Raw genomic sequence first — 14,948 nt, 5'->3', positions numbered from 1 at the left:
ATTGGCGCACCGCGATTGGACATGCCTCTTGACCTTCTCCGACTCAAATTCTTCCACATCCTTTGCCCCGTTCACTTGTGTTTCAAACACATTTTTGTTTCTTTGTGTCAGAGCCCAGCTAGGAAGACAGGAACCACTCTGAATATTTAAAACAGAGGAAATTTAATGCGAGGAGATGAAAGAAATGGAGAAGCCAAACAAGGGATTGTGAGGCAATCCAGAGACCAGCCACAGCAGGAACTTGCCGCCGCTCCTGGGCTGGAGAGACAAAGGGAGGAGGTGGTGCCACCCAAGCCCAGGGCCCGGGATTGCCCAGAGGAAGCTGGGACTATGACAGGCTTCCGGCCGGCCGGGAGCTGGAGCCAAGGGAGAGAGGCAGCAGCTGCCAGAGACGCCACCTCAGTACAGCGGGAGAGGGAGAAACACCCCGACTTCCCCTTCCTCCTGCTCTCCACACGCCCACCAGACCCTCCTGTGGGCCAAACCCGGTTAGGAGCCGGCTGACAAGGGGCCTGAGAACGTGAGCCTGGAGCGTCAGGCGCCCTGAATCCAAGCCAGGGGAGAAAGGGCGAGGAAAGGATCTCAGGTCCAAGATACTCAGAACCAGCACGTTTGCATGACAATGCCCTCTGCCTTCACTGTGGGAAAATTGTAGAAAATACAGATACACAAAGAGAAAAAGGTAAAAAATCAATATTTTATTAGGTTGGGTTTTTTTTTTCAGTGTTATTGGTATAGAATAGATATACAGCACTGTATAAGGTCAAGGTGTATGGTGTAATGATTTGATTGACATGAAATGATAGCCACAATAAGTTTAGTTCATGTTGATCGTCTCCTACAGATAGAAAAGAAAAAAAGAAAAAAAAATGTTTGGTTTTTTTTTTTTTCCTTGAGATGACAACTATTAGGACTTTATTAACAACTTTCCTACATACTATAGAGCAATGTTAACTCTAGTCATTATTTAGTACATCACATCCCTAGGACTTATTTATCTTATAACTGGAAGTTTGTACCTTTTGACTACCTTCCTCCAATTTCCCTACCCAGCATCCCTGGCTTCTAGTAACCACAAGTCTGGTCTCTTTTTCTATGAATTTCTGTTTTTTCTTTCTCTTTTTTCTCCCTCCCTCCCTCCCTTTCTGCCTTCCTCCTTCCCTCCCTTCCTTCCTTTGTGATTCAACATATAAGGGACATCAGACAGTATTTGTCTTTCTCTGTCTGACTTATGTCACTTAGCATCATGCCCTCCAGGTCCATTTGCCGTTGCAAATGGCAGGATTTCCTTCTTTCTCATGGCTGAATAATATTCCATTGCATATATACTCCATATTTTCTCATGCAATTCACCCATTGATGGACACTCAGATTATTTCCATGTCTTTGTAATTGTAAATAATGTGGCCACAAATATGGTTCCAAAGTTCTAGAGAAGCAGAGAACACCATCTATTAATACTTAGTATATTAATAATGTTGTTCACCATTTTTCTTTCAATGAGCTTTGCATTTTGCACTTACTCCCAGGATCTTTGTTTGTTTGCTGAAATGCAAAGTGTAGATATGATTTGAAGGATTATTTTGTTATTTTTGTTTTTATTGCGGGGGGTTCTTTTTGGTGAATGTGAATTTGTGCAAGTAAGTATATATGTGGGTATGCAATGAAGAATAAATTAGAAAATATTTCTTTTTTTTTTTTGGAAAGAGGGAGAGAGAGGGCAGAAGTGAGTAGAAGGCAGAGAGACAGAGAGAGAGAGAGAGAGAGAGAAGCGGGGCTCACCCAAAGCGGGGCTTGTGTTGACCCTGAGTAGGGCTGGAGCTCACCCAGTGTGAGACTTGAACTCACGAACTATGAGATCATGACCTGACCTGAAGTCAGATGCTTAACCAACTGAGCCACCCAGGCGCCCTAGAAAATATTTCTATTAAAAAAGAAAATATTTCTATTGATTGTCTTCCTTCCTGAGTAGAAACAAATATTTATATTTTTTATGTTTTTGCCTAACAATGCAGAGAAAAGTAAGTGCCCTGTGTTTTGAATATGAAGACATTCAAGACTTGGTTTTAATTGCAGTGTTAAATTTGTATCTGAAAAAAAAACACTTTAAAAAATTTGGCTGCAATGAACATAGGGGTGCAGATACTTCTTTGACATAGAATTTGAGAGGCAAGTGTTAGAGGGCAAAGTTAAATCAACCAATCTCAGAACTGCTGAATGCTGCCTACTTCTCATTATTCATTGTGTTCTGGTCCTTTCCCTGCCAGAAGGCTGAGCATTCAAGTAGTTTGACATTTTGTTACATATACTCTGAAAAATTTATCTTCTCCGCTCTATCAAGTCAAATGTCAAAAATAGATTTGACAACTGTGTTCAGAAGCTTTATTTCTTCCAAGAAATGATTTTGCTTCTTTTCTCAGATAACATGAACTATGATTTATCAGGTCTCCTCTTTGCCCAGGCTACCAGGAAACTCAGTGTTACCTCTCCTATTAAGACCAGCAAATGCTAGCCCTCATGATGGGCACATGCCTCCTCTCTCTTCCCCACATTCCAAATTATATTGTTTCATGTCAGCTCCGTGGGGTACGTGTTTGAGTGAAGAAGACGGAAATAAATTTAGGCACATAAGGAAGAAGCCCTTGACTTATTTCCCCAGAGGGTTGCTGGGGCATCACTTGGCCTGTCCAACTTTGTCCACTTGAAGCCAGCTGGCCAGCACTGGGGAATCATCTGCCACAGTGGAACAGATTCTGTCTACCGCCCTCCCCGATGGCAGATGGCCACTCTGTACGAATCCACGTCATACATCATTGCTGAGTGAGACACCACCATCCACTGGACGAATCACCAGCGTCCTTGCTCCAACTCAGTCGGCTAGGAATTATATGTGTGTGCTCAAATAGACTCCGGTTCAATAAGTTTTCAGCTGTGGGATGCCCTACTGAGCATCTTGACAATGGAAAGGGGTGGAGCAAGAGGCTTCCAGAGGGATTACGGTTAGATTTTTAATTAGATTGGGCATTTTAATTAGGTCGGGCAAAGCTTTTGCAAAGAGGTGAAAGCATTGTCCCTTCAAGCGAGTACCTCTGTGGCCTGTTTTGCTTCCTTGATTCACAAAAGTCCCTTTTGAAATGTTTCTCTTGTACTTTGTTTATCTGAGGCTGACAGTCTGGCATTAGGCCCAGTTTAATATAATTTTTACTGTTGCTATCACATCCCCAATTCTATCAAGACGGTTATTACCGTGTTGTCTAAGACACCTTGCCGTGGCAATGAACAGACCAGGTGCACACCCACACTCACCCCACCCCACCCCTTTCTACTTCAAATTTCAGAAATGAACTCGATGCTCGCTCCCATCCCATTGAGACAACAAGAGCTTGTGACTCTATAGCACAGCAAAGTAGGTATTTAGCAATTATCTAGATAATTTGATTGGGATGGGCAAACGATTCATGTAATTTAGGTTCTAGAGTATATCTGTGGGTCTAAAAAACATGGACAATCCTCCAATTGCTTACAATTGCTTCAGAGTTCTATAAACACATAGGCTGCTTTTACAGCAAATTTGCTTCCCTAATTACATTTTACATAATCTAATGCGTTCATATTAATTTGTATTCTCTAAGCATTTACCAGTCCAGAGGTATGTTGCCTGGTAGGCTGGAGAGGAAAACTGACCACAGATGATCATCAGGGTAGAGCTGAAAGTTGGCAATAGTAGTAAAGATCCAGTACTGACAAAAGTAAGGAACCACTACAGCATTTGGTTTGGAAAATGATGTGTGTGTGTGTGCGTGTGTGTGTGTGTGTGTGTGTGTGTGTGTGTGTGTAAGTTCCATTCTTGGTTTCAGTGGAGAGTTGGGTCAGACCCTTAACATGGCTTTAGAACATGGGCATTGATGGTGAATGACTGTAATAATAACCCACTTCAGGGGCATGGACGTTGGCCAGTAGACATACACCTCTGGCTTTGAGTCAAGACTCAAGGTGGAGCCTGGGCCTGGACTTGTCCAGGAGGCCTATGCCTTCAGCAGATAGAGTCTTACTGCAGAATTATATCACACTAACAATGAAACTTACTGGAAAAACAAATAAAATGCTTTAAATGTTTAAATGCACTTCCAAGTATTCATCCTCCAAATATTTAGACTCTGAGCCGACTGGGCCAAGAGCCCAAGCTTCCTGTGCACACTGGATGGTTCCAACAATCTCCCCAAGATCAGCAAATATATAACAACTTAAAATATCATCCTTTTGGAGCCAAAAAAATTATTCCCCAGGTACTGCTCCAGGAAATCAGCTAGATCTCTGTCCAAAGTCCTCTGTAGTGTCTACGGGAGTTGATTAATTTTTAATAAATTTTTACCAAGGCCTCCCTAAGACGATGGTTTGTATCCACTGTGAGCTGCTACACAAACAAGAGTGGGATGGAGATTTAGGAGGAGAAGTGGGTAGGAGGAAGGGAAAGGAAGAGGAAGAGGGAGGCAGAAAGAGCACCAAGCAGTTTGTTGAGGAAACTGGTCGCCATAGAAGGCTTTGATGCCTGAATCAAGTCTTGAAGAGGAAGTTGGAGAAAACCAGGAATTTTGTTTTTGTTGTTTAAGGGAGGGGGAGAGGAGGGCAAGGGCAGCAGAGATTGATTTCCTTTTGCATTTAAATTTCCCTAAATTCAGTAGTCATAAAATTCATTTTCCTTTTCTCAGGGACATTCATACAAAAATTCCCCCTTTTGAAGCCTCCACAGCAAAAAATAAATAAATAAATAAATAAAAAATTATCTGATTCTAGACGCTAGTCATCTCTTCTTTAACTAAGATGCTCCACCAAATTAAATAAATACCCTTAATATAGATCTTGATTCTAGAATATTTTATTAGTGCTTAGTTCAGTCTTCCCTGTAGACTAGGTAGAACAGTGAAGGCAAATTTTACATGCATTTAACTTTTGTAAGTTTGATTATATGAGAGAGAGAGAGAGAGACAGGGATGGGGGGAGGTGTTGGCTGAGAAACAGTATACCAGTTTCTGGCACGGCTCCTCCCTAAGAGAGTTTCAAGGGCAGTTTTGATTATCTGTGGCCTTCATCTTGTGGCTGGCTTCAGAACCTGACCTTCTGATCAAACACATCGATGATGAATGATTATCCCTTGGTAAATGGAAAAATTAAAAAAGAAGTGCGGTCATTTCTCTGATATTTCTCAATCTGTACCGTAACTAGAAACTTGGCTTTCTAAATTTCTGTGCCCAACTACAAAGCCCACCACAATGTCTTTTGCCTTTTTCTTAATTTGGGGTACAAAACTGAGGTCCACAAATGAAAAAACCATTCCTTCCTTCCTTCCTTGCTTCCTTCCTTCCCTCCTTTTCTTTCCCTTCTTCCCTCCTTCCTTCTTTCCAGTATTTGTGGAGTATCAACAATGTACCAAGTTCAGGATTCAATCAAAAAGGGAGTCAAAAGACCTAGTCTTGACTTGGCCATGTTTTACTTGCACTATGACATTGGGGAAACTACTGATCCTTCTGGGTCTCAATCCACCAAAAAAAAAAAAAAAAAAAAGTGAAAAAAAAATGGCTCATAAGTTCTAAATTTTCTCCCAGTGATAAAATTCTGTGAAATCAACTTGGAAATGTTTCCTTAAAACTTAAAAGAAATAGTACAAACTTTCCTCACGGCAACCTTATCTATTCCTGACAAGCACTCTGTCCCCGCAGCTCCTGTCCCTCAGCTTTGTCCTTCCAGGCTGCAGCCGGTTTTGACTACCTCCTTCTCCCTCACTCCCCATCACTCCCCCCACCTCCCCACCCCCTTTGAGGGCTTCCAAGGTTTCAACAAAATGAAGAGATGTCTTCCAAGGTTTAGTTTCCTGTCGTAGATGCTCTTCTTCAGGCCCTAGGAGGGCGATTCAGGCTTCAGTTTTTTGATGTAAAGTGAGAATAACTACATTATGGACAAGAGATATGGAAATCAATCTGCTACAAGATTAATCATACTTTCAGATTGTACAAATGCTTCATTTTCAATGACTGCATCATTTGTAATGTGGCTTTTGTGTTCTATCATCGGGCATGTGAACCTGTTCACACTTAGTTGGTGGATTTGGCATAATAGTGTTTCAAGCACCAGTGGTCTTTATTTAATCTAACCTAAAAGATAATAATAAAACACTTGGTTACTCTAAAAGGGAAAATATATTTTTTTTAATTTTTGTATTTTAAAAAAAAAAATTTTTTTTTAACATTTATTTATTTTTGAGACAGAGAGAGACAGAACATGAACGGGGGAGGGGCAGAGAGAGAAAGGGAGACACAGAATCTGAAACAGGCTCCAGGCTCTGAGCTGTCAGCACAGAGCCCGACGCGGGGCTCGAACTCATGAACCGCAAGATCATGACCTGAGCGAAGTCGGATGCTTAACCGACTGAGCCACCCAGGCGCCCCAATTTTTGTATTTTTGAGTAATCTCTACACCCAACATGGGGCTCGAACTCACAACCCCAAGATCCAGAGCGGCACACTCTTCAGACTAAGCCAAGCAGGTGCCTCTAAAAGGGAAAAATATTCTTGTAAAATGCTTGAATGTCTGTGATATCGTATCAGGGAATGTTGACCAAATACTACTTTAGGTAAAAACCTGCTTCTTAGTTCTATTCAACCAATAATTACATATTTGTGAAGAAGCCCTATTCTGCCAATAGGTGAACTCAATTCACTCCCTGAGCATTAAGGAGAATATAAAAAATGTGGAATTTCCTGAGATTCGGGGAGATGTGGTGGAAAGCCAGAACACTTGAATTTGAATCCCACTTCTGTAACTTACGAAATATGTGCTCCCAGGAAAGGTACTGTGTCATTTTGAGCTTTCTCTTCCCCACCAGGACATTAACGACGCCTGCTTTATCTTCCTCATAAAATGTTTGTGAGGATGAACTGATGGAATAGAAGAAGAATGGATTACAGTCACAGAAGGCTTCCATTGCCAACACTTCACACATGCCCTCACTGAATCTTCACAAAAACGCCATTTTATACGAAACCACATCACTGCAAGGTTAAGAGGCTTCTACTAAAAGGTGGAGCTGGCATTCAAGCCAAAGCGGAATCCGTGCCTTTACCTCCGTATGAAAATCAATTACACAAAGGTAGCTACTAACATTTTTTGAAGCATAAGGGGAGGAAAAGACTTTTCTTTTGCCCTCCCCGACTCGAAATGGAAAAGGGGCGGGAGGAGAAACGCCTGCGATATTTTGAGTGCGCATTACATGATTAAGATGACTCTATGAGGCTAATAGCATGAAAATGTTTCACACTTTGTGGCTTTCTTACAACGTTATAACGCTTTTGACTTACCAGGCTTAAAAATACCACGCATTTACGCAACAATCCCACATTTCCCTCTTGAATTTGCATTCCAACAAATGAAAATAATTTTTTAATATCATGGCACTACAAATTGCTGGACTCAAGGGAATCCAACATCTTTTGCTTTCTGCCTGCTTCATAGAAGCAGGCAAAAACTTGAAAACCAGAGACACCAGCAACCTTCCAGCAAACAAAGGCAGTCATTATGTTTTCTGCACTTAGGAGCTTTTCCTCTGCCAGGCAGATACAGAGAGTACTCATCTCCTTCCAACTCCCAAATCTCTTGACTTCCTCCTTCTCCTTCTCTCTGTCTAGGGCCTTTTGAGTGAGATGGCCAATAAGCCCCTTGTTTCAAATCTCTGCAGGAACAAGTGGATGCTACTCTCAGTGTCCACTAAACCATAAGTCCTTTGAGGATACGGGAAGACATCCACCAATCTCAAGATCGAAATGCAACAAGGGGAAGTCCGCAAGCAAAGGAGGGAGCTGCGGACCACTGCCTTCTCTTACAAAGATGGTAGAATCTCTGGGGATAGTAAGCAGTTTACTCCTGCATAGTGTATATACGTAGCAAGGGCTCAAGAATAATATTCTTTATTTAGTTTCACATTTTAAAATGTTCTTTGAGTACAAAAAACAACACTCTTAGGAACTGTGTACTTGGATACATATTCTGTCTCTCAGCCTGGCAGTGATAGGATTCGAACCCATGCGCAGCAGACTCCAACACTCCTGCCTTTTTCTTTCTTTCTTTCTTTCTTTCTTTCTTTCTTTCTTTCTTTCTTTCTTCATAACCTCTATACCCAATGTGGGGCTTGAATACACAACCCCAAGATCAAGAGTTGCATGCTCTATGGACGGAGCCAGCCAGGCACCCCCAACTCCTGCCCTTTTCTTAACAATAGAATGCCCTGAATGGATTCCCAAGATCACAGAGTAGCCATTTATGATCATATTTTCTTAGTTATTTCATTCCACATTCTAAAACAGGTGTAATTGTACATTTTCAGTAAAACAACAACAAAAGATCTAAAGAGAATGGGAGGGAAATTTTTTTTTTTCTGAATGTTTTAGGTTTTAATCCCAAAAAGCAACACATGTACTCTAAGCATCCCTCTCCCTCTTTGATTTTATGATTCCTGTAATGTTTCCCTGGTCACAACTGCCAGGAAGGGGGTAACTGGGTAAACCCAGAGAGGGTTACCAACAGATGGCCAAATCAACAAAAAAAGATCAATTTGAAAATAAAATGATTTCAGATGTGTTGACTACTGGAAAATCAGGGTGCTTATGTTAGCACATGTCCCAAATAGTGTTCTCCAGCCTGCAAGTTGCTTGCATTGTCCAACAAAGTAGGAATGCCCAAGGGAATAGAACCTTGTCACCTCCCTTGCCTCCTCCCTACTCCCACTGACAATCCAGCAGAATTCAGCCCCAAAGGTAGGAGTTTGGTGTTGATGAGTCTGGACTGGCCCTGGGGCATCCCAACAACCCTAGCATGTCTATTGTTACTCCTCTGGCAAGGCTGTTTTCACAAAGAAAACATTCTTAATCATTCAGTAGGAACTGGGCTATCAAAACCAATTACCCACCAGTTAGACAAATGAATTCTGCTAGACAAGCATTCCCTTCCAAGCATGAGGATGGCTTGACTGTGATACAGGGTAAAGTGTCCATTGTCATAGTCTTCCCTCAACAGGTAGTGGGGCAGGGTGCTTGATCCCCAAGAAAGTCCATCCAGAAAAGGAGAAGGACAGTTTCAGGACATTTCATGCTGCCCAACAAGTCCAACTTAAGTTGAGAGTGGTTAATATTCACGAAAGCAGCATGGGAAGTCACTGTCAGCTCAGATGGCCTAAAACACACAAGTCAATTAAGCAGTCCAATGAAGGTGACACGAAGCATGAGTGATGCCCCAAGATGGTGACACACCCAGCATGGCTGGATATGAAGCAAGCCTCCTGACAGTTGAATGTGTTGTGAAATACTTGTAAATTCCTTGGATAAGCATCTCCCATTCCTGTGATAAATAGAGACAAGTCAGGGAAAACTACTAGACCACTAAGCCAAAATACAAATTGATGGAGAATGGTGGCATCCACAGCAATGAATAGCCTTGGAGGTTCTTTGATCTGTGCAGTATTATATTTGGCTCAAGGCCCCATTAAAACCAAGCAGTTTATGTTTGGACCAATAAATAGAGCTAATAAAAGTCATCCTTGGACTGGGACTCTTTGAATGGGTGGCACACAGGTCATTTATGGTATTTGGTGACTTTGAATGTTGATGGTACTGCTACTATGTGTATACAGGTCCCTCGGAACCCTAGATGAGAAGGGTCTGTAGCACCCAGGAGAGCAATAAGAGTATGAGCTACTCCAAGCCCCAGCATTGACATTTCATTTGACAAATATGCATTGAGCATCGAGTAGGTGCCAGAGTTGAAACAAGAAGGATACACATATGAATAAGAAGTAGACCCTGCTCATGAGACTCTGGATTAGAACAAAGGCATTTATGTACGCCCCGCAACAACATAGGTCAGACTGTGATGGCGGCCAACCAGAAGGAAGAGCAATTCGTTTTACATGGGGAGATTCTGGAAGACTTTGCAAAGGTGCTATTTAACTGAACCATAACGAAGGAGTAAAAGAACCAACAATAGAAAAGCATGGTATTCTGAGCAGACACAAGCTAAGCAAGACTTTGAAGAGCTGAGGGGCAAAGGCAGCTAGAGAGAGTGCTAGAATTCCAGCAAGGAGGGGGTATAAGGCCTGAGGCTGGAAAGGTAGGTCAGGCTGGGGGGCAAATGGTCTGGAATGACTTACTATGCATGGACTTGACCTTAGTTTTGCAGGCCAGGGGGTTGTACACATGTTATATTTTTGCATTTTACATTTGTTTTTAAATTTTTATAGTTCAACAGAACTTTGGTCAAGTGATCCCTGCATGAAACTGAATGTATACAACCAAGAGAAGTGATGATTTATTGGTACAAACTTACTTTTATAATCTCAGCTTTATTACATTTTGCTTCTTCTTAAATTAACCAATGGGAAAAATGATCATTGCCTGCACATTAGTGAAGATTTTTTTCCGAGTGCAAGTGACAGAAAATCCGATCTCAACTAACTCAGGGAAGAAACAAAAAGTAGGGCATGAGAAAGATTTATTTACTTTTAAGAAAAAAATTTTTAATGTTTATTTTTGAGAGAGAGAGTAACAGACCACAAGCAGGGGAGGGTCAGAGAGAGAGAGAGAGAGAGAGAGAGACAGAATCCGAAGCAGGCTCCAGGGTCTGAGCCGTCAGCGCAGAGCCTGACACGAGGCTCAAACTCAAGATCATGACCTGAGTCGAAGTGGTTCTGGGATTCAGGAGAGGCTAAAGGAAGAGATCAAAGCTTTTTGCCCATTGTCATGCAGTTCAGCACCCTCTCTACTGGCTGCTCAATTCTCAAGAAGGGCTTCCTCCCGGTGATGGGCCCCAGCAGCTCTGAGCTTACAGTTGCAATCTCCTTCCTATGAGAGCCCAACACAGTCTCAGAATGAAGCCTCAGTGGCCTGGCCTGGCTCACATGCCTATCCCTTCACCTGTCACTGTGGTCTGGCAATGGTGCCTACTGAGCGGCCCTGGGGGGTCCTGCGTAAGCCCAGGGTCCCCACGGACTGAGTGTGGAGGCAGGTGGTGCCTCAGAGGGAAGCAGAGGTGCTGCTACCAGAAGGAAGGAGGGATGCCCAGCAGGTAAAAACAACACAGTTGACTCTGTTGTACAAATATAACGTGAAAACTTTAAATCAGGGATAAGGGATGTCAATTACAGGCTTATATCAGTCTTAATACTCAGTTTGCTTCTGTATTTTATTTGCACAGTATTGAGAAAATCCTGATTCACATAAGGGAGTGGTTGCAAATAGTAACCGTTTTTTAGACAGCATGCCTGGAACACCCAGGATACTCTTCAGTTAGATTTGTGCCAGAGTTGAAAGTAGACCGAAAGTTTGAGTAACAGGAAATTCTATTTCAAAGTTTAATTTCAGAAACCATGAAGAGGCTCCTTTGCTAATCTGAGTGTTCTCCAGGAAGATGCTTCTCAAATATAAGTGTAATATATGATGATAAATTCAACAGTATCATTTTTTTTAACTCCAATATCTGAGTAACTAAGCTTCAAAGTTTGAATACAGTAAAATACATGTTGTTTTGCTATTGGAGTCACAATTTGAAGTTTCAACCAAACTGCTGACATGTTATCAGCAAGGAAGCACAGTGATATTATAACCCCACATTGCCAAATTGGACACATTCGGCTTATTAATAAACATCAGCCATTGGCGTGCCTGGGTGGCTTAGTCGGTAGGTTGTGTGAGGGACTTCAACCCAGGTTGTGATCTCCTGGTTGGAGAACTCAAGCCCCACATCCGGCTCATTGACTTTAGCGCTCAGAGCTGCTTCCGATCCTCTGTCCTCTTCTCTCTGCCCCTCCCCTGCTTGCGCTCTCTCAAAAATCAACATTAAAAAAAAAAAAAAGGGGGCGCCTGGGTGGCGCAGTCGGTTAAGTGTCCGACTTCAGCCAGGTCACGATCTCGCGGTCCGTGAGTTCGAGCCCCGCGTCGGGCTCTGGGCTGATGGCTCAGAGCCTGGAGCCTGTTTCCGATTCTGTGTCTCCCTCTCTCTCTGCCCCTCCCCCGTTCATGCTCTGTCTCTCTCTGTCCCAAAAATAAATAAACGTTGAAAAAAAAAATTAAAAAAAAAATCAGCCAGTAATGTAACTCTTATATCAGAGTCCTATTTTGCAAAGTTTCCTTTTGAAGAAAATATTGATTTCTCATCTCAGTTGAAATAGTAATAATAACACCTTGCTCTGACACTGGGGATAACTATTACCAGAAAAAAAGTAAATTTGGGAGCTCACAACCTATTATACTCTAAGTAATGTTGAAAAGTTAGGTTTGGGGTGCCTGGGTGGCTCAGTCAGTTAAGTGTCTGACTCTTGATTTCTGCTCAGGTGATGGTCTCATGATTCATGGGATGGAGCCCCATGTCAGGCTCTGTGCTAATGGTGTGCATCCTGCTTGGGATTCTCTCACTCTCTCTGTGCCTTTTTTTCCGCTTGTGCTCTCTCTCTCTCAAAATAAATAAACTTAAGAAAAAAGGAAAGGAAAGGAATTAAAAGAGAAAAGAAAAGAAAGGAAGAAAAGAAGAGAAAAGAAAAGTTTGGTTTAATGATCATGTCTTACTAAACTGACAATATAGAGAGTATTATTAACCACTGTTTTAAAAGATACGGCTACATCCTTAATAGCTAGCCTTTTTTTTTGTTTTCAACGTTTATTTATTTATTTTTTGGGGGGGGACAGAGAGAGACAGAGCATGAACGGGGGAGGGGCAGAGAGAGAGGGAGAAACAGAATCGGAAACAGGCTCCAGGCTCTGAGCCATCAGCCCAGAGCCTGACGCGGGGCTCGAACTCACAGACCACGAGATGGTGGCCTGGCTGAAGTCGGACGCTCAACCGACTGCGCCACCCAGGCGCCCCAATAGATAGCCTTTTCTATGTAGCTTTCCAGTGTCTTCTCTAAAATGGCATTCAGCAACGTTTCCCTAGTATTTTGCCCCACTGCAGCCATGCTACATTATTTTATTTTTCTTGGTGTGGATGACATTATTTCCTTCCTAGACTGAAAAGCTCCATAAGGCTGGGACTCTGTCTCATTGCATGCTTTCTCCTCATATAGCACAGTATAATGTATACTAAGAGCTTAGTATAATGTCTGATATGAGGCAGGACTCAATGAATGCTCAGTAAATAAATACATTTAAAAAATTAATGTGGCTCATTTACAACAAAGTTAAAGCGGAATTTTTGCCTAGCCGTCGTGTCAAATAAAATTCATGACATTAAATGGTTTTGTACCCCCAAATGAATGGCAGACAAAATCAAAAACCAAAAACTTACCTCCTTTAGAGGAATGCTAACTGAACTTCCCGTGGCTCTTTTGGCCACATGCACACTCACACTTTTCTCCAGTCATTCATCCAACGATTCGCCAGCACCTCCTATGTGCTGGTATACTATCCGGTTGCTGAGGATGTTTTAAGAAGGCACTGAACACAGTTCTTGACCTTAAGGAGTGTAGTCAGGGAGAATCATAAAAACAAATCATCATAACGCCACCTGATACGTGCCATAATAGAGATATGAATATTACATGGCGTTGATCAGGCTTTTTCAGGTTGCCAGGAAGAGAGATGTGCTCTGGTGACTCGGGTTAACGTGGTTCATTGCAAGGATACCGGAGGAAGTGGGGAAGAGCAGGAAGCAGTTTTAACAGCTGCCTGGCGGAGCTGGGAATGTCGTTCAGGACACAGTATACCTCCAGCCACCTGTTTTTCTTGACATTGCTTCAGCAGTAGGCATCTGTTGCTCCCTCTCTAATGCTCTGCCAGTATAGTGACTCAGCTGCGCTCTGCCTCTGCTTTTCTCTGCTCACGCTGCCAAACCCTCTCTGCACTTCTTTTCCTCCACGCCGTTGTTCCTGTTTTGTCGTGGCTCCCAGCGCCATGTGGACAGGGCTTTCTGACGGTTCTCAGGGTGTCTGCCCATTTCCACCCTACCGTTTCATTACTTCCCCCTCTCCCACACCCAATACGTCCCAAATTCTAATTGCGTGAAAGAGGTTCTGTTCCACTGGCCGGTCACGTCTAGGAAACTGACCACCGGGGGCGGAGCTCTTGCATCAGCCCATTTCATTGGCTACTTGGATATTCCATGAATGGTTGCCTTTGGGTCAGGCGTCAATTCTCAGTTCAATCTGCTGTAGCCAAGGAAGCGGGGCTGAGGTTTACCTCATGTGCAGACAGCACGGTCTGCAGCCGCTTGCATCACAAGAGGGTTGTAGCTGAGGCTGGCAATCTTATCATTTGACCCTCCTCCAGTACAGTGTTCCAGTACAGCACAGTATATTGTTTGCCATATTGAGTTTATGTCAACTGTTCCGCTTTGCTGCAAATAATGTCAGTTATAATCGATTTTTGAAATAGACTTTTAAAAGTTATTTTAAATAGCTGAAAGTTAAACACAACTTGAATCCCCCGAAAGAAAAAAAATAGTTGGACAAATTATATTTATAAGAAGGAATATTATACAACCTTCTAAGAGAATCGTAAATTTGGAGGATATATCATGGCAAGAGAAAATGCTTATTGATATAATGTTAAATAAAAATCAGCACACACAAGTTATATAGTATTATTAGTGAGATAATTATACACTCACTTACAGAGTTGAGAGAGAATAAACTGGAAAGACAAGGTGAGGGGGGCTTGGCATGGTGAGATGATATACGAGTTTTACATTTGTATGCATTTTTTGTATTTCCCAACCTTTCAAAGGCAAAAGAAAAATCCTCAATTTTAAGATACATAAAGCAGTATAAATGGCACCCTTTCTTAGTAGGCAAAGCCCCCATGTTGGTTTGACAAGAAGTACAAGATACTTTGGATCCCACTTTCAGAAAAGAAAGCGAGGTCTTCTTTCTTATGCACAATGCCTAACAGCAGAGAAAACCAAGATGACAGTGAAGT

At 42.3% G+C, this 14,948-nt stretch overlaps 2 long non-coding RNA genes across 3 annotated transcripts; one reads left to right on the top strand and one right to left on the bottom strand.

Annotated features, from left to right (window-relative positions):
- The first annotated feature begins 313 nt into the window (after positions 1-313).
- Positions 314-7,100, top strand: LOC121037004 (uncharacterized). Its single transcript, XR_005793566.1, has 2 exons — positions 314-682; positions 6,881-7,100. It is a non-coding gene; the product is annotated as an uncharacterized LOC121037004 (long non-coding RNA).
- LOC121036998 (uncharacterized) lies at positions 678-14,679 on the bottom strand. 2 transcript variants are annotated; one of them, XR_005793563.1, is made up of 3 exons: positions 13,321-14,679; positions 6,823-6,932; positions 678-838 (listed from the first exon to the last, which is right to left on the bottom strand). It is a non-coding gene; the product is annotated as an uncharacterized LOC121036998 (long non-coding RNA). The 2 variants fall into 2 exon arrangements; XR_005793564.1 differs by lacking the exon at positions 678-838 and adding an exon at positions 5,802-6,149.
- Between the last annotated feature and the right edge of the window lie 269 nt (positions 14,680-14,948).

Source organism: Herpailurus yagouaroundi, unplaced genomic scaffold (assembly GCF_014898765.1).
Source record: "Herpailurus yagouaroundi ecotype Mexico unplaced genomic scaffold, PumYag 28, whole genome shotgun sequence".
In the NCBI taxonomy this organism is placed as follows: Eukaryota; Metazoa; Chordata; class Mammalia; order Carnivora; family Felidae; genus Herpailurus; species Herpailurus yagouaroundi.
The sequence above is the reverse complement of the archived record's forward strand: the minus strand, read 5'-3'. Positions and strand labels throughout refer to the sequence as shown.